Source organism: Triturus cristatus, chromosome 8 (genome assembly GCF_964204655.1).
Source record: "Triturus cristatus chromosome 8, aTriCri1.1, whole genome shotgun sequence".
NCBI classification, from domain to species: Eukaryota; Metazoa; Chordata; class Amphibia; order Caudata; family Salamandridae; genus Triturus; species Triturus cristatus.
The window spans coordinates 242,204,399-242,228,420 of NC_140591.1; the positions used below are offsets into that span (position 1 = coordinate 242,204,399).

Below are 24,022 nucleotides of genomic sequence, written 5' to 3' on the forward strand. Positions count from 1 at the left end.
CGGGACACCGAAAGGCACACATCGGGAGGCACTCAATTGACTTACCTCACGCCGTCACCATCAATTAACGATATGGCCACACTATATAACCCCCGGCACCTCCCTCTCATTCCAACATTCGGGAGGACCGGGAGCAGTCGCCTAGGATACATGAGGGAAACCTTTCCTGTGACAGTAAGAGTGTGCATGGGCTGAGAGATACGCGAGTATCCATATACTCGTTTTGGTGCGCGTGTGGGTGTGTTGATCTGAGGCTTGGAGTTCTTTCTCCAATGCATTCATTTATGCAACCTGTGGTTTTTATGCTTTCCTTTACAGAGCGGATAGCAGGATTTTCCCCTCCCCTCCCCCCATGGGGCAAGTAGTTCTTGCAATTAGGGTAAGACAAGTAGGAGCCCCTCGCTCCTACACATTTTTTCCACTTATGTGTACACATATAGAGTGTCACAAAGTCACGTGAAAAGATCACTCACTCATAGAAAACTATGCATGTGTTGTTCTCTTGTTAAAAATTTTTTTGTCCTCTTGACCCATGCTTAAATGTTACAAGTATTTTTGATTTCTACCATATTCTTTTTAGGCTTGACCTTCGGAAGCCATTTAGGAAGTGGAGAGTGGCCTTTGCCATACCCGCGCAGTGGTAGTTTCTTGCCACCAGTTGGTAAGAACGGAGCCCCCTGTATATTTACGTCCTGATGAATGCCTTGGACCCATCTGGGCCGACACAGCAGAAACATGTTGACCACTCACGAGACGGCTAGGGGACACTAACTACCCCATTCACCGTCCAATGCTTTTAATATCATATAGTTATCAGTCACATTAAAACAGAATTCCTGATAACTATAATGATTTTTAACCTCACTCACATTAGCAAGGGCCCCCACTTAGTAATTTAGAAGTGCATCCCTGTCGTCAGGTGTATGCCCGCCCTCTATCAAAGGAAGGTTTTAGAGGGCGAGGACTGGCCGATGATGAAGCATGACACCAGGTGGTGTGTGAGACCAGTCCGTCACTTTTCGTGAGATGCCTATACTCACAATGTTCTTGTAACCACATTTGGGTCATCACACTAGGAGCAGCTCTTTGTGGTAAACATTTAATAGTGGAGGCTGCTAGCTCCTAGAACCCCACGCCTCTTGTTCCCTTCTCCACACACTGTGGAGTCCCTTTGTGATTAGATCCATATCTTTGTTACAGTGCATATGCAACGTTACACTCCCCAGCACATATTTTATATTACAACTTGAGAGACTAGTTAGGTTACACAACACTGCCCTGTGCATATTACACTCCAAGGCGCATATCGCATAGCACGCGCTAGTGCCTGTGCTATCTCGCGCTCTCCAATTAATCTGTCATTGCACACAATGTATTGCATATTATATTTCACGCCCCGGTTCATCTTATATCACACTTTTTGGTGAATAGTTTATACCATATACTATCTAGTTTTCATTTTCAATCGTGCTCTCAGGACTATGTTCTATATAACACTGCGTCCACCTACCCTTTTTACAGGCATTGCATTTTGCGATGGGGGGTGGAGGGTCAGGAGGTGTTTCTGCCAAGTGAGCCCGGAGTCACAGTCACAAATGTCCTCTTCTTCCTGAATAAAAGTGAGATTATGCTGCATACTTGTTCATATTTTAAGTAGTTCGCACAGACACACATTTTAAAAACATAAAGTTCCTAATACCCACCCTCTCTGAACAGTTAGCTTGCTGCCCCATCCACCTCCTCCCTATCCTCTGTTGTCTGAATCCATGGACTAGCCTCCTCCCTCCTGCCATGCATGGTCTAATGTGCTGCCACTGCCCTCCATTTAGCATAATGTACCAGTCCACTCCTCCTGCCCTCCTTTGCCCAATTCTATGGCCCATCATTGACCTCCTGCTTAGCCTCTGTGCTTAGCTTGCTGCCCCTATTCTCCTTCCCCCTGCCCTCCGATGTCTTTGTGCATGCCCCTGCTCCATCCTTTTTGCCCACCATGTTCCATGGGCCTACCACTTCTATCTACTCTGAGTGTTCTGTTGAGCTGCCACTCCCCTCCCACCTGCCTAGCATTGTTAGATGACTGTAACCTGTCCCTGCCACCTCCACCCTGCTTGTCCACATGCCATGCCCCTATTCTCTGTCCTCCATGGTCCATTTTACTGCCACACCCTTCTGCCCTCCCTGGTCTGTTGTGCTGCAACTGCTCCTCCTGCCTGCCCTGCGCGGTCTGTTGTGAGGCCCCTTCCCCTGAACTCTCTTGTCTGTGCCCAGGTCCTGACCCTCCCTTCTATCCTCCATGGTCCTTTGTGCATGCCCCTTCACCCTCCTTCTAGCCCATCATAGCCATTGGGCTGCTACTAATCCACCCGCTTGCCATGCATGGTCTTCTGTGCTGCCATGGCCCCTCCCACCTTCCCTGTGTGGTCAGCTAGCTGCCCCTGACCCCCTCCCACCTTCCCTCCATGGTCTGTGCGTAGGCCATCATAGTCTCACTGTTGCTCTCCATGGTGTGTCTTGTTTCTAGTGCCCATCCTGCCTGACCTCCATGGTCATCTTACTGCTCCTGCCCTGCCCCCTTGCCCCCAGCCCTCTGTTTCCATGTGCAGATCCCTATTCCCTCCCTCCTGGCTTTTCTGTTCCATTGTAATGCCCCTGATCCGTCTCTCCTGCCCTTTATGGTCTGTTATGCTCCAGCTTTCTCTCCTGTCTGTCCATTACGGTCAGCTAGCTACCATTGCCTCTTTCCCCTCTGTTCTCTGTTGTCCATGTGCATGGTCCTGTCCCCTCCCTATAGCTTTCTTTGGATTGTTGTGCTGCACTCCCGTCCCGCATGGCCTGTGTGGTGTATTGTGCTGCTGCAAACCCTGATGCCTGCCCTGTAGGGTCAGTTTGGGTGTACCTCTCCATGTCCCTACTGTCCTCTGTTATCCGAGTCCATGTCCCTACCCCAATTCCTCCTGCCTACCATGATCCAATGTACCATACTTGTGAACATTTTGAACTTGGTAAGAGGGAGATTTTGAAAAAAAACTGGGGTATTGATTTTCCCCTTTGAGTTACATTGAAAAAGAGGAGACTGTAGACAGGAGACAGATCAAATAAAGCCCATTTGAGCTTAAAAACATTGGACATTTCCTGGCTGAAACGGGTCTGTTGGCATGTATGGTTGTACTACCACTGCCTCTTCCTTCTGCCCACAATGGTCTATTATATTGCCACAGCCTCTCTTGCCAGTCCTGTATTGTTGGTTTGTTTCCCCTGCCCCCCTTTCCACTGCCCTCCATAGTCTGTTGTGCTGCCACTGCCCTTCCTGCCTGCCCAGTGTGGTCAAATTGTTGCCTCTGCACTCTCCTACCTGCCTTCAATTTTCAGAGTCCGTGCCCCTGGCCTCTGCCTCTCAACAGTATCCCAATGAACAACTAGATTGCTAACATTCTATATTTGTTACAAAAGTGTGGAACGCTTGACGTCATCTTGATGTAATCAAAACTGTAATACCTAGAGCATTTCCTTTAGAAATTACATATCTGAGAGGGTCTTATTTGCATCAAAATTATGGTTAGTGCTCTAAAAAACTAAACTGAGGACATATTTTCTCAGTTTTCAAATAGCGACAAAGTACTTTTAAATTATTTGTAATCTTTATGTTTTTTTATCCAGTTGACCACTTGATTAAATGTTGCACTTAGGGTAGAGGATGTGGTGTTACTTCCAGAGCTGCAGACTTTGCAACTGGGGAACCAGGTTGGAGTTTCTGCTTCAGCTCAACATTCTGTGATTCTGGTCAAATCACTTAATCTACCCATGTCTACAACCAAAATGAATTTGATCTTGTGTGATGTAACCAATGCTCATGTAAAGCACTCCAATGCCTGACAAGTCTGCACTATATAAAACTGCAAATACACAAAAAATAAGTGTTTTGCACACCTCTGTCATTGGGCTACATGTGGGCTACATCTGGGTTATATTTGTGCTGCATTTGGGCTCTTTTGTCTCTGGTGGCCATCTTGGGAGATTTATTTGTTATGAAGTTTCCTAATTTCCTCATTTACTGCAGTCTCCTCAGCAGGAAATGCTTTCAGTTTTTTACTTTGATTCCATCAAGAAGGTATTCAGATATGTCACAATCAAGCGAAGGAAATAAAACCGGGTGGGCTATGTTTAACGAGGTCCAGCATACAAGCCCTGAGGTAATTATGAGAGAAGGGTATACCGTTCCTCCTAGTCAGGGGAGTTAGCGTGAAGTGTACACTTGCCCCCGAGGTTGAGACAAAGTGGGGGATAATGTCTAGACAGCCTGGGAACTAATAGCATGTGATGGGTGGGGGAACCCACACTGGTGGAACTAAAACCCTCACACACCCAGCAAGCTAGGTGTCATGCTTCATCATCTGGGTTTTGCTCCTCATCGGGTCGGCGCTGCAATTCCCAACGGGCACCCAAAGATGGGGCTCTTTAACGGAGATCTTTTGTTCCTTGCCGAAGGTTGAGTGCAAGTGAGGGCCAGGTAAGTGTAGACGTTGGTGAGTGTATTCTAAAACAGGGTTGGTTTGTCTGAATAATGAGTTTATTGGGTCAGTAAACCACCCTATTAAAAACAAGATGAGTGGCGGTAGTCTGGACACAATGAGTCAAGGACTAACTCCGCTCTACTCAGATGGTCAACATGTTTCTTGCCTCATGGTCAGGGGGATCCAGCGGCAATTCATCAGGACCAGTGAAAGGTGAACTATCTACAAAATGTGAGGGTGTAAAACAGGATATTAAAATATTGTGATAGTGCCTGGATAAAACTACCCTAGGGAAGTGTCTGGAAAACTTAACACTTCCGCATTGGAATGGCCTAAGGTTTGAACTAGTGCCGCTCCAATCAGTGCGTGGCGAGCCTCTTGGGATGGCGTGATAGCCTAGGTTCTGTTGCCCAAGGGTGGTTTGCAAAGCTACCCCGCTCCGCCGAAACCGGGAAGTGTATGTCAGATATGTCACACATTTGCCATAAATTCTGAATGTTAGCACTCTAGTTGCTAATTAGATCACTGTAGTAAAGCTACTGTTCACCACGGAAGTCTGCTGCTGGTATTAAAAGTGCATGTTTCAGTCTGCATGTCAGAATGTTTTTTATGAAATAGAAGAGGATTTGACAAGTCAAAATGTGTCCTAATTTTTCTTTCTACAGCACTAATCACAATTTCTATGGCAAAATGAACCCCCTCATTTTGTTCCTTTGTAAATTAAATGTTTTAAGTGTTACCACTTTATTCCAATCAAGATGGCTTCAGGTGTGCCATACTTTTGTCATAAGTTAGACTGTTAGCGCTCTAGTTGTTCCTTAGAACACTCTGGGACATTCTGTCATTGGGCTATACTTGGGCTACATCTGGGTGATATTTGTGCTACATTTGGGCTCTCTTGTCTCTGGTGGCCATTTTGGGAGACTTATTTGTTATGAAGTTTCCTAATTTCCTCATTTACTACAGTCTCCTCAGTAGGACATACTTTCAGTTTTTTACTTTGATTCCATCAAGAAGGCATTCAGATGTATCACACATTTGCCATAAATTCAGAATGTTAGCACTCTAGTTGCTCATTAGATCACTGTAATAAAGCTACTGCTCACCAGGGAAGTCTGCTGCTGGTATTGAAAGTGCATGTTTCAGTCTGCATGTCAGAATTGTTTAATGAAATAGAAGAGGATTTGAGACGTCACTCAAAATGTGCCCTCATTTTTCTTTCTTCAGCACTAATCATAATTTCTATAGCAAAATGAACCCCCTCATTGTGTTCCTTTTTAAATTAAATGTTTTAAGTGTTACCAGTTTATTCCAATCAAGATGGCTTCAGGTGTGCCTAACTTTTGTCATAAGTAAGACTGTTAGCGCTCTAGTTGTTCGTTAGAACACTCTGGGACATTCTGTCATTGGGCTATACTTGGGCTACATCTGGGTGATATTTGTGCTACATTTGGGCTCTCTTGTCTCTGGTGGCCATTTTGGGAGACTTATTTGTTATGAAGTTTCCTAATTTCCTCATTTACTACAGTCTCCTCAGTAGGAAATACTTTCAGTTTTTTACTTTGATTCCATCAAGAAGGCATTCAGATGTGTCACACATTTGCCATAAATTCAGAATGTTAGCACTCTAGTTGCTCATTAGATCACTGTAGTAAAGCTACTGCTCACCAGGGAAGTCTGCTACTTGTATTGAAAGTGCATGTTTCAGTCTGCATGTCAGAATTGTTTAATGAAATAGAAGAGGATTTGAGAAGTCACTCAAAATGTGCCCTAATTTTTCTTTCTGCAGCACTAATCATACTTTCTATGGCAAAATGAACCCCCTCATTTTGTTTCTTTTTAAATTAAATGTTTTAAGAGTTACCACTTTATTCCAATCAAGATGGCTTCAGGTGTGCAATACGTTTGTCATAAGTAGGACTGTCAGCGCTCTAGTTGTTCTTTAGAACACTCTGGGAAGCTGTAGTAGAACACAAAGGAATCAACTGACAGTCTCTGCCCTTGTTGGATGTACATGTTTTACTGAGAATGTCAGACTTCATTCTCACATGACTGAGAAAGATAATGTGAATTTACAGAAAATATGCTCTCAGTTTAGCTTATAGATCACCTTCCAAACCTCTGTGGGAAAAGCATGAGAAAATAGTTTTCTCTCAAACATGATTCATGATATCTCAGCAGAAGGCTTTTTCACATGGTAAAATCACCTTTGAACACACCACAATTCCTAAAATGAGTATGGTACCATCATCAAATGATTTATAATGTAACTAAAGTCTTAAAACCTTCTATTAACTGCAATGCTTTTTAATGAGGTGCTATCATGTATATTGGTTCCAAGATGGCTGCCAACACTTCTTGGATGAAGTACTGACAGCCAATCAGATCTCACGATGAGATGTGTGATTAGGCTCCGCCCAGATATATCTATCTTTTTAACTCTAATTTTCTGAGGAACTACTGAATGGATTTACACCATTTAAGCAAACGGCATGAGTCTGAACTGAGGACTACCTCTTTGCCAAATTTGGTGTAATTCCGTTCAGCAGTTCAAGCTGTAGCTGCGTCAACAGGTCCTATGGGAAAATGCATGGGAAAAACGCGTTTTGGGACCCCCCTTTTTTCTCGTCCCCCGCTTGACGAATCACCGTGAAATTTTCAGGATAGGAGCGGACCAGAGCTGGCCAAAAGTTTGGAAAATTTCGCGAAGATACGTCAATCGGCGCCAACGTTATTCCAAATAGAATGTTGCGGATTTCCTACGGAAAATAGGTCCTAACTATAACTCCCTACTGGCGACTGCCAGTAGGTAATATATATATATATATATATCGCCAAACAAGAGATAGTTCCTCCTGGGATCGAGCCCGTAGTCAGGTGATGCGCAAAGCCGGTGGAACCACAGCCGGGCAAGTTAATCGACAGAGAAATCCAGTAATGCGCACACTCGGAATGATGTTTTGTTCATGCAAATAACATTACCGCTCAGTTGCTATGCATTTTGACAATGTGATCAAGACAGTGTTACTATCAAAACGCGTAGCAACTGAGCAATAACATTTTTTGCACGAGCAAAACATCATTCCAAGTGTGTGCATTGGTGGAGAGGTGTGGCTCACTGGTTAGAGGCGGCAGACCCGTAAGCAGAGAATCGGCCAGGGACCAGGGTTCAATTCCCAACGCGGCAGGGTCGTGGACCAGGGTCAAAACGGACTTGATAATTCTCGCCTCGGTACCTACTCTAACCAGGAACACACTCGGCAACTCTGGGCATTAAGCTTGCCTCATCTCTACAACGGCCCCACACAGACGCCGGGGATGCCTGGTTTCACCTTGGAGATACCCAGAAAGGGACCATCTCACAGGGATAGCCAGGACGGGTTCCCCAGCGGTCTACAGCGCCGGGACGCCCCGTTGCTGGGGCAGCTGTGCGCTTTACAAGTCTACAACATTTACATTTACATTTACATTACTGGATTTCTCTGTGGATATATATATGCTGGTCACAGGTAAGAAAACAGGCGCTGACTCCGTGGGTAAATTGATCAAAGAGAAATATTTATTCCGTTACGATGGCCTAGACGCGTTCCGGCAGTCTTGCCGCCTTGCTCACTACATCAGGCATCTCTACGTCTGACAAGTTATATCTACTTCAAAAGAGCACTGATTGGGCTAGTTGTCACAGCAACTGGCTACTGGTCATAGACATAGAAAAAATTCCAGGTATATCAACCATGCTGCTATATAACGGTAAAGCGAAAAGAAATACATATACATACACAAACATTATTGTGTTGTTGTCGCTAATCCTGCTTAGTTACAACAATAAGGTGCCGATCACGATCCTGTAAAAACCGGGTACGAACCGTCGGACGGAGCATATTCTCCATCCGACGCGTACCCGGTCGTCAAAACTTACAAACATGGAATTACGAATCGCACGGAAACTCCATTTCCGTACGATTCGTACAAAACCCCGACCGACGAAAATAAACATACAAATGCGATCCGGGAAAGCACCGACGTGACGTCGGGACGCACGCAGCCTGCCATTCACGAACCAGGAATTACGATTCGCACCGACGTCATCACGCACGGTGAATATTTTCCGGCTGCCAAAAACTGCCGGGAAATCAGGACGACGCGAACAAGGAGTACCTGTACGCGACGGACAGACATGGACCCGAACCTACGTGTCATCCCGGCCCTCATAGCAGTCGACCTCCTCTACAGGTTCGGACGCAGACGCCGCAGAAGGTCAGAACAACAAAGGGAAGGCGGAGGAGGGAGCAGGACCAGGGGCAGGCCACAAAACCCCCACCAAAGTCACACAGCACACATGCCCTGGACATACCTGACCCCCAGGCCCTGGTCACTACGAGGGGGTGGGGGCGTGTCCAGCAAAGCCAGCGTCCGCCACAACGGAAGTGCTTGACGACGCGAACCGGCAACACAACAATACAGGTACGTCCCGTACCCACGCCTTAAGAGCGTGGGTACGAGTCGTACCCCGCCCACACCTACGTCATCCCAACAATGGCGGGAAGGCTGTACCCACGTGGCAAAGGCCTGGGTATGGCCCGCACAAGCATCACATAGCGTGGGGACGGATATGTACGGACCGTACCCCCACCCCCGTATGCATGGACCGTACCCCCACCCCAACAGTGTAAGTACGACCCGTACCCTCACCCGCGGACGTATGGAGCGTACCCCCCACCCCAACAGTGTAAGTACGACCCGTACCCTCACCTGCGGACGTATGGAGCATACCCCCCACCCCAACAGTGTAAGTACGACCCGTACCCTCACCCGCGTACGTATGGAGCGTACCCCCACCCCAACAGTGTAAGTACGACCCGTACCCTCACCCGCGTACGTATGGTGCGTACCCCCACCGCAACAGTGTATGTACGACCCGTACCCTCACCCCCATACGTATGGAGCGTACCCCCCACCCCAACAGTGTAAGTACGACCCGTACCCTCACCCGCGTACGTATGGAGCATACCCCCACCCCAACCGTGTATGTACGGACCGTACCCCCACCCCAACAGTGTAAGTACGACCCGTACCCTCACCTGCAGATGTATGGAGCGTACCCCCGACCCCAACAGTGAGAGTACGACCCGTACCATCACCCGCGTACATATGGAGCGTACCCCCCACCCCAACAGTGTAAGTACGACCCGTACCCTCACCCGCGTATGTATGGAGCGTACCCCCCACCCCAACAGTGTAAGTACAACCCGTACCCTCACCCACGTACGTATTGTGCGTACCCCCACCGCAACAGTGTATGTACGACCCGTACCCTCACCCCCGTACGTATGGAGCGTACCCCCCACCCCAACAGTGTAAGTACGACCCGTACCCTCACCCGCGTACGTATGGAGCGTACCCCCACCCCAACCGTGTATGTACGGACCGTACCCCCACCCCAACAGTGTAAGTACGACCCGTACCCTCATCCGCGTACGTATGGACCGTACCCCCACCCCAACAGTGTAAGTACGACCCCTACACTCACCCGCGTATGCATGGAGCGTACCCCCCACCCCAACCGTGTATGTACGGACCGTACCCTCACCCGCATACATATGGAGCGTACCCCCACCCCAACAGTGTAAGTACGACCCGTACCCTCACCCGCGTACGTATGGTGCGTACCCCCACCATAACAGTGTAAGTACGACCCGTACCCTCACCCGTGTACGTATGGAGCGTACCCCCACCCCAACCGTGTATGTACGGACCGTACCCCCACCCCAACAGTGTAAGTACGACACATACCCTCACCCGCGTACGTATGGACCGTACCCCCACCCCAACAGTGTAAGTACGACCCGTACCCTCACCCGCGTACGTATGGAGCGTACCCCCACCCCAACAGTGTATGTACGACCCGTACCCTCACCCGCGTACGTATGGAGCGTACCCCCACCCCAACAGTGTAAGTACGACCCGTACCCTCACCCGCATACGTATGGTGCGTACCCCCACCCCAACCGTGTATGTACGGACCGTACCCTCACCCACGTACGTATGGAGCGTACCCCCACCCCAACAGTGTAAGTACGACCCGTACCCTCACCCGCATACGTATGGAGTGTACCCCCACCCCAACCGTGTATGTATGGACCGTACCCCCACCCCAACAGTGTAAGTACAACACGTACCCTCACCCGCGTACGTATGGTGCGTACCCCCACCGCAACAGTGTATGTACGACCCGTACCCTCACCCCCATACGTATGGAGCGTACCCCCCACCCCAACAGTGTAAGTACGACCCGTACCCTCACCCGCGTACGTATGGAGCATACCCCCACCCCAACCGTGTATGTACGGACCGTACCCCCACCCCAACAGTGTAAGTACGACCCGTACCCTCACCTGCAGATGTATGGAGCGTACCCCCGACCCCAACAGTGTAAGTACGACCCGTACCCTCACCCGCGTACATATGGAGCGTACCCCCCACCCCAACAGTGTAAGTACGACCCGTACCCTCACCCGCGTATGTATGGAGCGTACCCCCCACCCCAACAGTGTAAGTACAACCCGTACCCTCACCCACGTACGTATTGTGCGTACCCCCACCGCAACAGTGTATGTACGACCCGTACCCTCACCCCCGTACGTATGGAGCGTACCCCCCACCCCAACAGTGTAAGTACGACCCGTACCCTCACCCGCGTACGTATGGAGCGTACCCCCACCCCAACCGTGTATGTACGGACCGTACCCCCACCCCAACAGTGTAAGTACGACCCGTACCCTCATCCGCGTACGTATGGACCGTACCCCCACCCCAACAGTGTAAGTACGACCCCTACACTCACCCGCGTATGCATGGAGCGTACCCCCCACCCCAACCGTGTATGTACGGACCGTACCCTCACCCGCATACATATGGAGCGTACCCCCACCCCAACAGTGTAAGTACGACCCGTACCCTCACCCGCGTACGTATGGTGCGTACCCCCACCATAACAGTGTAAGTACGACCCGTACCCTCACCCGTGTACGTATGGAGCGTACCCCCACCCCAACCGTGTATGTACGGACCGTACCCCCACCCCAACAGTGTAAGTACGACACATACCCTCACCCGCGTACGTATGGACCGTACCCCCACCCCAACAGTGTAAGTACGACCCGTACCCTCACCCGCGTACGTATGGAGCGTACCCCCACCCCAACAGTGTATGTACGACCCGTACCCTCACCCGCGTACGTATGGAGCGTACCCCCACCCCAACAGTGTAAGTACGACCCGTACCCTCACCCGCATACGTATGGTGCGTACCCCCACCCCAACCGTGTATGTACGGACCGTACCCTCACCCACGTACGTATGGAGCGTACCCCCACCCCAACAGTGTAAGTACGACCCGTACCCTCACCCGCATACGTATGGAGTGTACCCCCACCCCAACCGTGTATGTATGGACCGTAACCCCACCCCAACAGTGTAAGTACAACACGTACCCTCACCCGCGTACGTATGGACCGTACCCCCACCCCAACAGTGTAAGTACGACCCGTACCCTCACCCGCATACGTATGGAGCGTACCCCCACCCCAACAGTGTATGTACGACCCGTACCCTCACCCGCGTACGTATGGAGCGTACCCCCACCCCAACCGTGTATGTACGGACCGTACCCCCACCCCAACAGTGTAAGTACGACACGTACCCCCACCTCGTATGCATGGAGCTAACCCACACCTGTGTATGTCCTAAGCGTACATATCGTGAAATAGGAGGGGTGGGTGCAGAGTCCACTCAGCAGTGCCCAGACATAGGAGGGGTGGGTGCCCATCACTCCCAGCAGTGCCCAGACATAGGAGGGGTGGGTGCCCATCACTCCCAGCAGTGCCCAGACACAGGAGGGGTGGGTGCCCATCACTCCCAGCAGTGCCCAGACACAGGAGGGGTGGGTGCAGAGTCCTCCCAGCAGTGCCCAGACACAGGAGGGGTGGGTGCAGAGTCCTCCCAGCAGTGCCCAGACACAGGAGGGGTGGGTGCAGAGTCCTCCCAGCAGTGCCCAGACATAGGAGGGGTGGGTGCAGAGTCCACCCAGCAGTGCCCAGACATAGGAGGGGTGGGTGCAGAGTCCTCCCAGCAGTGCCCAGTCACAAGAGTGGTGGGTGCCTAACACTCACAGCAGTGCCCCTGCAAAGAAAAGGGTGGAGCACTCACAGATCCAATGCGCACAAATGTCAGTCAGGTGCACAAAGATCCTGCAGTACATGTACCACATGTGTGCGAGGCTGGGAGTATACACATGCATACAGCCTAAAAGGGAACATGTCCACATGAAGTCATGTCAACAGTCTACATACACAAGTACAGTGACCACCAAGGATGCCACGAATGATGCAGGTGGAGACATCGCTCTGCATGCCTGTGCAAAGTTGAAGGAGTCCGTCACACCCCCAGCTGATGTAGACACAGCTCTGCACCACATAGTGGAAACACCCTGCAGGGAAGATATCAGGGTACACAGAGGAAGGAACACACCTTGGGACAATTTCACCATGCAGTAACTGCTTACATGAGCAAAGAGACTTAGCTAACACCTTGTGATGGCACACAGATACCAGGGTCCCCACTATGACCAGCACACTACTAAATTTCCCACACACCCAACACATGTTCACCACCAAAAATCATGTAGCAGCCCCACCAACAGCAATACCACAAAAGCTGTAGTGATCTAAGGAAAAAAAAATTGGCTTTATTCAGCATTACGAAAAAATTTGTGAGTGGATAAAGTTCAATATTTACAAAGCCCATAGGGCAGTCCATGAGTCACAGCTGGATGGGGGACACAGTGGGACGCGTGTCCCCTAGCTTGCCTGCACAGTCAGACTCCTTCGTCTTCCACAGCGGGGAGGGCATCATGTGGGGGGGAAGTACCAGGCACCGCAGGGACATGAGGGCGAAGGGTAGGCGTCGTGGGTGCAGGGATGGAGGACTCCACCACAGGGGGTGGGACAGGGCCAAAGGCGGAGGCCAGGATCTCGCTGCACACCTTAGCAAGGTCCTCCAGCGTCTCCCCTGCACCCGAAGGAACCACAGGCCCCAAGGAGGGGGGGGGCGGAGGGATGGGTCACAGCACCACTGGGGGAGGGTGTGGACAGGGGGGGACACAACCACCCTGACCGGGGACTCCCTTGACCGCTTGCGGGGTGGTGTCACAGTGGGGCTCAGGGACAGAGCGGCCATGAAGGAGTCCTTGCCGGATATGTGGCCAGGAGAGCTGAGGGGAGGGGATTTGGAGGGAGTGGATATGGTGGAATGCGGACTCCCACTCTGGCTGCATGACTTGCGTTTGCCCCCCGACCCAGTGGGTGTGCCTACTTCACCCTGTGTGTGCGTGCCAGGAGGTGTGCGTATGACCTTCCCTGCTGGTGTGGTGCCTGTGTCTGTTGTGGTGTGTGCATGCGTACGTCTGGGTGTACGTGGGACAGGCATGGGAGTGGGAAGTGTGGATGGGGCAGGGGTAGGGGGAGGGACGTAGCGCTGCAGGAGACCCACTGCTGCAGTCAGTGTTGAGTCTATGGACCTCAGCAACTGGCGTTGGTCAGCCTGCGATGAAAAAATGCCCTCCAAGTATGCCTACATGTTGTGCAGCACTTGGCTGTGGCCATGGAGGACATTAAGGATCGCAGCCTGACCAACCTGCAACTGGCGCTGGATGTCCACAGACTCAGCATTGGCGGCAGCAGTGGAGACAGGGGCAGGGGGTGCGGTGCCTGGCAGGAAGGAGACATGTGGTGACCGGGCATGCTGGGAAGGGACACGAGCAAGTGGGAGGCGGCTGATGGCAATGGAGGGGGCGGGGTGCGATGTTGTGCCGCTGTCAGCTGCTGGTGCAGCCTCCGCCCACTCGGAGAGATCATCCTCGGACCCGTCAGCTTCATATTCAGTCGTGCCAGTGGACAGGTCCTCGGCCTCACTCTCCTCCGCCTCAGAACCACTCAATGTGCCAGCCACGATGTCAACGCTGGCACTGGTGCTCGGTCCCTCCGCTCCGTCTGTGCTCATGTCTCCCTCCGTGTCCCCCGACGATGCTGTGGGCAAGGTGAAGAGACAGCAATTAATCACACACCTGTATACATATGTCACATGAGTCCAATCTACATAGGTTACAGTGCATAGCCTGAAAAGAAAGATCAGTAACATCTACAAAACAAGGTACAGATGTAGGGCATGCAACACACAGTTGGTAGACCCACCATGCCACTGAAAATCCATGGAGAGCCGGACACAATTGCAAATGACATGAAATGGAGTCTGACATAGGAGCCAGGGCCTGGGGACAATCCAGCACTGCATCTGCACCACACAGCGTTGCCGAAAATAGGGATGAGCAGGGACCATATCCATGAACTTGAGGCGCATGCTGCATAGGTAATACTGAAAACATGGCCAACATGACTGGCTCACTGCACCTTGAGTGTATGTCCAGACAAACATCACACACTGGCCAGACCTAGCAAGGATATTTCAGGTTTTGACATGTAGGCGTTGCCCGCACCAACCACCCCCTACATGAGACAATTTGTTGAGACACAGGAAGCACTTACATCTCTTAGTCTGGGTGAAATACACAGGGGCTGCATAAATGCAAGATTGGACGCCAAATTCCCAAGGTGCGCCTGTCCAAAGAATCATGTACTAATGGCCATCATCAGATGATTGTAACAAGACACACAGGCACTGGCCACTGTGACTATGAACAAGGGAAATCAGGTCAGGCTGTCCAGTGGACACTTGTACTACATTTCACGTCAATATACATGGTGCCAGGGGACAATGGCACAGAGCAAAACCTATGCTGTAGACACTGAGAGTGTCCACGTTTTGTGATGACACACATGACACCTAGGAAAATATGCCCCAGGGGACAGTAGTGGCCACACAACTCCATGGTCCTGAATGGGAATGACTGCAACACACGCCACCATCCCTGCACTATGCGTATCGCACACTCATGCACATCATGTCACAGGCCACAACATAGGACATGCGCGCTGTAAGGCATGACACTTGAGAGACTAACTCCCATGTCTGGACTCAGCATCAGTGCCAACTGACATGGAACCCACATGTACTGAACTGGACAGGGCACAGGCAATGTCCCAAAACCTGTTACACACCACCCCCACACATGATGCTACAGGCATAGTTCACGTGGAGAAAGTGCCAGCCTAGATAACCTTGTGAAGGAGTGACTACACACAGACCAGGGAACACATTGCAAGGAGGGGAAGGGAGGCAGGAGAGCACAGCTATACTGTGGGTAACTGGATCTGCACAGCACCTTTAAAACCTGGCAGTGAATCCATGCAACTGTGCACTTACAAATGCTGGTGACACACAACAAACACACATGTACCTACCCCCTTCCTGCTGCTGCTTCTCCTGTAAGCGCCTCTCCAAGTCTGGAAATACCACCGCCAGCACACGCTTGTGGATGTGGGTCAGACGGCGGCGCCCCCGGTTCTTATGGGTCTCAGGTGAGTCCCCAAGCAGGACCCGTGCGATCCTCCGCGTCCAGCACCGGATATCCTGCCAGCGTTTCCTCAACCTGGGACAGGCGCCGCTTGCGACCATCCGCACTCCTCACGGCACTGACGGCGGTCAGCCATATCTGCTCCTTGGTAGAGGCGCCCACCTGTGAGGATGAACAAGTGACACTACATCAATACACCAGGCACATGTCACAGAGAGACATATTAGAACAAATGTGCTGTGTACAACAAGGCATAGTATGCATCCAACACATTGCACCTTTGTCATAGGGACATCATCCTCTGGGGAAGGGCAAAAGCAGTACGTGCCATTGAAAGTACACAGGTGGAATGAGGGCAACTACACAATCAATAATCCAGGCTCACACTGTGCATCACAAGGTACACCAGGATAATGTGCAGCACCTCTAAGCAGTCACATGCCACAGGCCACTGACGCTACCGCAGCAGAGTACACAGACACACACAGGCACTGGACATTCACCTTCCATTGCCAAATGCTGCGACAAAACTCACTCTGCACATGTGCCACTAGATGGGGGGGGGGCTCACAGGTGTGGGGCTGGCTCTGCACGTCAGACATACAGCACTGCTCCCTGCTCACATCACATGGGCAGGGTATATCCATCCCTCATGCAGCCCGGGTGCCACACCCCACATATGCACCCACCCACATGACAGGGGACTTACACACACACCGATGTCCAGGGTACGAACACATCATGTGGACACTCTCAGCACAGGTACACAGAACTAACACACATCTGTGGGTACAGTCACCTGTCACACTGGGCTGACCACATAATCACATGAGGACTGTAGAGGCTACATTCCCAGGAGGGTAAGACAGGCAGAATGTGGCATGCACCATGCAGTGATTGTCACAGTAAACACAATGCAAGTGAGGACGGCAGACATGCACAACAGCATGCTCTGGCTGGGAGACATCAGGCATTCCCCCCCCCGGGACCCCCCCTACAGTACATAGCATGTGTGCCACACCTGGACACAATGCCAGAAGTCACAGTCACAAAAAAGGGACACAGTCTGTGCCAGTGGACTCTGCACTCACCTGATACCCTGGTCGCCCATACAGCATGGGGTACTGTGGGAGGATCACATCCAGCAAAGCCAGGTTCTCCTCCAGGGTGAAGGGCTGTGACCTCTCCACAGACCTTGACATGGTTCCAGGGAATCAGTAGCAGCAGCTGGGTCGTGGAATACAAAGATGTGCAGGCAAGTGCTCCCTCATGGGACCTGGCTGCCTTATATCTGCCTTGCTGGCCTGTTTCATGCACAGGAGTACAGAGTGATTGGTCACTCACATTTGCATCCTATGTTTCCTCCAATCCCTTCAAACCTAGCACAGTCAGTGGGTTCTCATTGTGGTTTTTTTCTTCAGCATGATGTCAACTCCTGAAGCACATTGCAACAAAGTAGATTCATTCAAACTGACTACTGCTGTGCACCTGCTTCCAAATATTCAAACTTTAAACTTGGTCTCCATGACAACCAGCATGCATGTAGGCCTTTATACTTGTCCCTCATGTGTCCCCTATGTAATTTTGAGCTTCACACACAGGTACGGTGCGTTCCGGGGCCCTAGGGCACCCCAAATGCATAGCAACGGCCTGTACAGGCGTGTGTACGCTCCGTATCACTATGGGTGTTCTTGCGTATGCGTACTCATAGTGGTACGGCCCGTACACACGCCTGTACGCTCACTATCACTATGGGTGTTCTCGCGTATGCGTACTCATAGTGGTACGGCCCGTACACACGCCTGTACGCTCACTATCACTATCACTATGGGTGTTCTCGCGTATGCGTACTCATAGTGATAGTGAGCGTACAGGCGTGTGTACGGTCCGTACCACTACGAGTACGCATACGCAAGAACACCCATAGTGGTACGGCCCATACACACGCCTGTACGCTCACTATCACTATGGGTGTTCTCGCGTATGCGTACTCATAGTGGTACGGACCGGACACACGCCTGTACGCTCACTATCACTATGAGTACGCATACGCGAGAACACCCATAGTGGTACGGCCCGTACACGCCTGCGTACGCTCACTATCACTATGGGTACACATACGGCAGCACTCCCATAGTGATAGGGAATGTACACAGGCCCTCTTTGCGAAAGTACGGTGCCTTTCACACATCACAGTGGTGACAGGCAGCACACAGGAAGGAATAGTGCTGACATACTTGTCAATGGATGGACATCAAGCCATTGTCTGGGCAGTACTACATGTGTGGGGCACAGGTGTGAAAGGCTGTGATGTGGCAACTCACTCCTGAGTCGAGAAGGCACCAGATGTATGATGAGATGTGTACAGATGTTATGTGTGACGGTGCAATGTGTGCCGGGCATGCCCTTGACTCCTTTGACATGTGTGCATGTCGTACTGCACACTTGGGATGAGCGTCACTGGCATGGCACGGTCAACAACACACGCAAGTGTCCCCTGATGCCCGCTACAGGGGTTACCACACCAGACAGGTCACTACCCACGGTGCACCTTGTGACTATGTCATGTATGTGTGGGGGGTTCACATTGGGTTGATGTTGGTGCTCCCTCAAAAGCATCAGCTGTTGCAGCAACCAACATGTGTCTGTGTGTAGATTGACAAGGCACACTGTTCCGCACACCAGGCCACATGTGGTACCTGATGTGAGGTGCATATGTATGCATGGGACACAGAGTAGCGTAACAAAGACATGTCTCCATCCTCTGTATGAATGTGTGGTGAGTCATCACATGTACACCTTCATGGCAAGGTGTGTGGCCTGTCCTAGTGTAATGTCATGTGACCTGTGGCTCTAGTGTTCCGCTACCAGTCTCTGCAATCGACATCCTACTTCTGCTGATGTGTGGATGTATGTCACTCCTGTGTTGCGTCTGGCTGTTCACTTACACTGGGACACAGCTAGTCCCATGCCATGGCATGTGGAGGTTCACAATCTCCGTGTGTAGCTGGGTCTTGGTAGGAGTGTCACCTGGCAGCCATACGTGTCCAGGGCATGTAGCATATACCTGACTCCGTATGTAGCATATGTGTATTGACAGATTAACATGTGCTCAGTACATATAAATAGTTGTTGTAGTGCACTCACTCTTCCTTGTCACTTCCAAATTACTGCAGAGCGCCGCCTCTTCCCCGACCAATTCCGGACTTGGCTGCCATGCGGGAGAATGACTGTATCCGGTGCTACCGCTTCCCCCAAAGGTTGATTCTGGAGTTGACGGCGAGACTGGCACCACACCTGCAACCGCTGCACAGGTATCCTACGGCACTGACACCCAAGCTGAAGGTAATGGCAGCCCTACATTTTCTGGCCACGGGTACCTTCCAAAATACCATAGCTCATGTTGGTGGCATGTCCCAGAGCATGTTCTGCCGTGTGCTGCATGATTTCTTAGAGGCCATGTTGCTTCACCTGGATGACTTCATCCATTTCCCAACCCCTGAAATGTTGACTGGGGTCAAGCGTGGATTCTATGCCCTGGGAGGGATGCCCCATGTCATTGGGTCCATAGATGGGACACATGTGGCTTTGGTACCACCACAGGCACAGGAGGTAGTGTACAGGAATCGCAAGCACTACCACTCCATCAATGCCCTTGTGGTGTGTCTATCCAACATGGTGATTTCACATGTCTGTGCTCGTTTTCCAGGATCAGCACATGATGCCTACATCATGAGGCGTAGCAGGGTGCCTGAAATGATGACGCAGCTGCGCAACGAACGAGCATGTGTTGTTGGTGGGTACACTCTGTCTGTCCTGTATTTTGCATAGACTTCCAGCACGACCGCTTCTCCTGTCCTACTTATGTCCATGTGCTTTCCATGTAGGGGACGCTGGCTATCCAAACATGCCATGGCTGATCACACCTCTCCGCAACCCCATCACGCCAGCCCAGCTCCGCTACAACACCGCCCATGGCCGGACAAGGCGAGTGATAGAGAGGACATTTGGCCTCCTGAAGAGCCGATTCCGATGCCTCCACAAGACCGGCGGCGCCCTCCCATATGCCCCGGCGAAGGTCTGCAAAATCTTCATGGTCTGCTGCATGCTGCACAACATGGCAGTTGAGAAAGCTGTGCCACTCATCCTGGATCAAGATGATCAGGACCATCCACCCGTGGAGTACGAAGGGCTTGGCAATGGGGCTAGTGATGTGGAGGATGTGGAGCCGCAAGAGGACATCCGGACTCGGCTCATACGCGACTTCTTTGCTTAGTGGTGAGTACCAGTGTCTGAGTGTGCACGCATTGGTCCCCGTGTGGCATGTGTTGCGATGTGTGTGTCCATCTGCATGTATGCCACGTGAGTCAGAGGTGTGTGTGGATGTGTCACTGGAGTGATGGTGCCAGTGATGAGTGTATTTCCCCAGTCATAATTGTGACCTAGCATGTTGTCATCCATACATGTGTCGAGTACATGCACATGCAAGTGGCTGTGCTTTTTGTGGCTGACTTCTTGTGTGTCTCTCTTCCCCAGGTACTTGCGCATGCCGTCTGCTGCTTGCATTTTTGTGGCACTGCTATTCCTCATGGACACGTCATCGTGTGCTGACTCAGCGTTACACGCACGGACAAGTTTGGAAGTCTCCTTAGGGTAAGGGATGCATCAGGGGTGTGTTGGTTGTGGCAGTTGTTCACGATGTATGCACACTGCCCCTGTCGATGTTTGGTTCCTCTGCAGACATGTCGCATCACCATGGTACACATGACATGCAGATGGGTACACCTGAATAGATGGTCAGACTTGTTGTCAGTCATCAGTGATGGGATTGTGGAATGTGATGATGGCATCAATGTGTGTTACACGGCCCTCGGACACATACGGTTTGCATTGGCTTGACATGGTGTGGGACTTCCACATCAGCGGTTCAATGGTGTATGGCAGGCTCTCCGTGAGCAGCAGGGGGTGTTTAGCTGTTAGCCGACACTTTTGTGCCAGTTCCATGGATATCACGCATTTGTGGTGCAGAAGGGGGGTTCCAGTGTTGGACCCACATGTTACTCCACATGACCTGTTCATGTGTACTCCGAGTTGCCTCTGCAATCCCAAATACATGACTAATAAAGGTGTCCCTATGCCTCCAAGGTGCCTCTTCTCAGTCAATGCTGGTGTGTTGCCATGGGGCATACGGCATGTCTGGCATGGTTTACCGTGATAGTGGCTATGTGTCTATGTGTAGAGTAGCAAGATGCAAGCTGTTTGTGTGGGATTAGACTGTGTATTGTGCATGATGTCCATGACTGTGTGGGTATTGTGACATGTGCCATCCCCATGCATCCAACGTTGGCCAGGCCACCATTCTCTGCATCCACCTGACTCAAGCTTGCAGGACATGGTTCTGCCACCTGTCCACACATACCTGGGTGCCCCCCAGGACACTCCACATGATCCCTGACCTCTGCGCATGACTGTCGCTGTACTCAATATGTCTGTCGGCACGGTTGTGCGCCCCCCCCCCTCAGCTGGTTGGGCCCATCACGGGTGTGTATGGTTCTCCATGTCTGTCTTGCCTAATACACTGTGACCCGTGTGTCCTGTGCCAGACTCAGGCCCCAGGGTGTGGATGGTTGAAGTCAAATGAGAACTCAGGCATGGTTAGACTTTACAAGACACATGTAAGGTAATAATGCAACCAGTAGGCATCTTCTCTTCATGGTGTGACTTTTTATTTTAGTGGGGGGGGGGGTTGACATGAGGGGCTTTCCGGGTGTGTGGAATCCAAAGTTCACTAGGGGAGTTGGTGTCCTTGCCATTTGAAATCCTCAGAGTCCATGCCACAGTCTTTGTCAACATTGGTCAGACAGTGACCAGCAAGGCCATGTGGCAGAGAATGTCTTTTGATGCTGTGCTGCTGTTGCTCCAGTGGGCCAGGTGCCAGGCCAGGTGTCCTGGGAGATGGTGCTGTAGCGCCGACCCTCACGGTCTTTTACGTGGATGACCCGCCCTCCTGCGGGGACCCTCAGAAGCAGGCCGTGACGATGTTTGGGATGCTCCATCGGATGTTTCCTCCTCCTCCTCCTGATCCCTCCCTGTGGGTGGTGATGTTCTACGCCTGATGGCACAGGGAGGGTTGCCCATGTTGTCGGCCATCCGACTGAGTGTACTGTGAATTCCCGTGAACACCGTCACGAGCTCAGCCTGTCTGTCCTCCATCCGCCGTTGGTGTTGCTGCAGACAGGCATGTTGCTCCGCATGTTGCTGGGCCTGCTGGGTCTTGATCTCCTCGAGGATGGACACAACCTGGGCCATGCCCGTGGTGTCCTGCCGGTATGTGTCCAGGATGTTTCGGACATGGGAATATACCGGTTCCCCAGCCAACTGGTCAGGCTGGCGCCTCCGCCGTCCTCCACTCCCACCACCCCTGCCCACTTGCACCTGGCATGCCCTTGTGGGCACATCGGGTCTCCGGGACCCCTGAGGGGTGGCATTGGCGTTGTCGCCTGCCTCCTCCTGGGTGCCCGGGACACTGTGTCCCTCCTGGCCAGCCTGGCTGCTTTGTGGTGGTGGGGCAGGGCTCCTGGGTGTCTCCTGGGATGTGGCAGGAGTGGGGGTGGTGGTTGGCCCGGTTGTACCTGACGCAGGTGCTGCAGGTCGTTGGACACCAGAGGGGCCAGGTTGGTCGGGGTCGGGTTCGTCCACAGAGTGGTGAGAGTCGTCGTTGCCGGTGGCTCCTTCATCCCGCCGAGCCGGGTCCTGTGAGTCTTCCCCCCCAGTGTTGGGGGGTGATCCACGACGTTGACCTGTGTGTGAGAGAGACAATGTTAATTTTGTTCCATGCAACATCCATGTTTCATTCGTTTCAAAGTTGGAACATTTCCTCTGAGAATTTGGTTATGTCTTGCATTCCACTCACAGTGCACTTGTGCATGGGTATGTCCCTTGGGCACAGCTTTGGCGACTTTACCTGTGTGTGGCACAGTCTTACTTGCTGCGTCAAGTGTGACTGCAGTCAGCAGTGGAGTGGGCAGGTGTGGCGAGCCGTGCATTGGCGCCTTCCGTGTAGCACTGTACGTGGGCACATGGAGTTGTTCTACACACTTATATGATGCAGGTAGCTGTTGTTGTGCTCGTGCACAGGTTGTGACATGGCCCTGTGTTTTGCCATGGAGGAGAGGGGGGGGTTCTGGCACTGGCCACCCTTGTCTACATGCACGCAGTCCACCTGCTGACGAGCAGACATTCCCACACACCACAAGGCTGATTTGCTCTCCCTGTGTCTCCCTCCCTCTCTGTCCCCCTCTCCCTCCCTCTGTGTGTCAGCCTCCTCCCTCTGCTCGTCTCCCTGTGTCTCCCTCCCTCTCTGTCCCCCTCTCCCTCCCTCTGTGTGTCAGCCTCCTCCCTCTGTCCGTCTCCCTGTGTCTCCCTCCCTCTCTGTCCCTCTCTCCCTCCCTCTGTGTGTCACCCTCTGTCACCTCAGCCCAGCTTACTGTGCACACACTGTTAGCAGATCTTTGAATGGCCCTTGGATTGTTGATGTGAGTTTGTTTCTGATCTCCAGGCACCCATTGGGTGTAGTGTGTGTGTCTGCACTGCTGCTGTGGTGGTGTGTGCTGCCACTCTTTCACAGTGTTGGCTGTTCATTAGCTGCTGTCATGTGCAAGAACGTGCCGTCACCCCCATGTGTTGATGCAAGGCGTCCGCCATTTGCTGGCAAGTCATTCCTGTGTTGGGACACACTGTTTGTCTGGCTGTGACCTAGGCCATATGGGCAGGGGGCATTGTTGTCTGCTTCTGAGTTGCACTATGTGATTTTTTGGGCCCACCCTCCCGCCATCCGGCTTACCGTGTCATGTGTTGGTGTCTTCTGTGGCCTGTGACTTGACATTGTCCAGCTGGGTGCATGGGGCATGGTGGCGCCAGTGGCATGTGCGTGTTCATGGAGTGTGGTTGAGTCATGCGATAGCTTGGGGTGGTTGCGTGC

General features: G+C 51.8%; 1 protein-coding gene across 1 annotated transcript in view; it reads right to left on the reverse strand.

The window, feature by feature from the left end:
- The window catches only part of PGR (progesterone receptor), a 697,443-nt gene that overhangs the window by 289,525 nt on the left and 383,896 nt on the right, over nt 1-24,022 (reverse strand). The window lies entirely within an intron of this gene.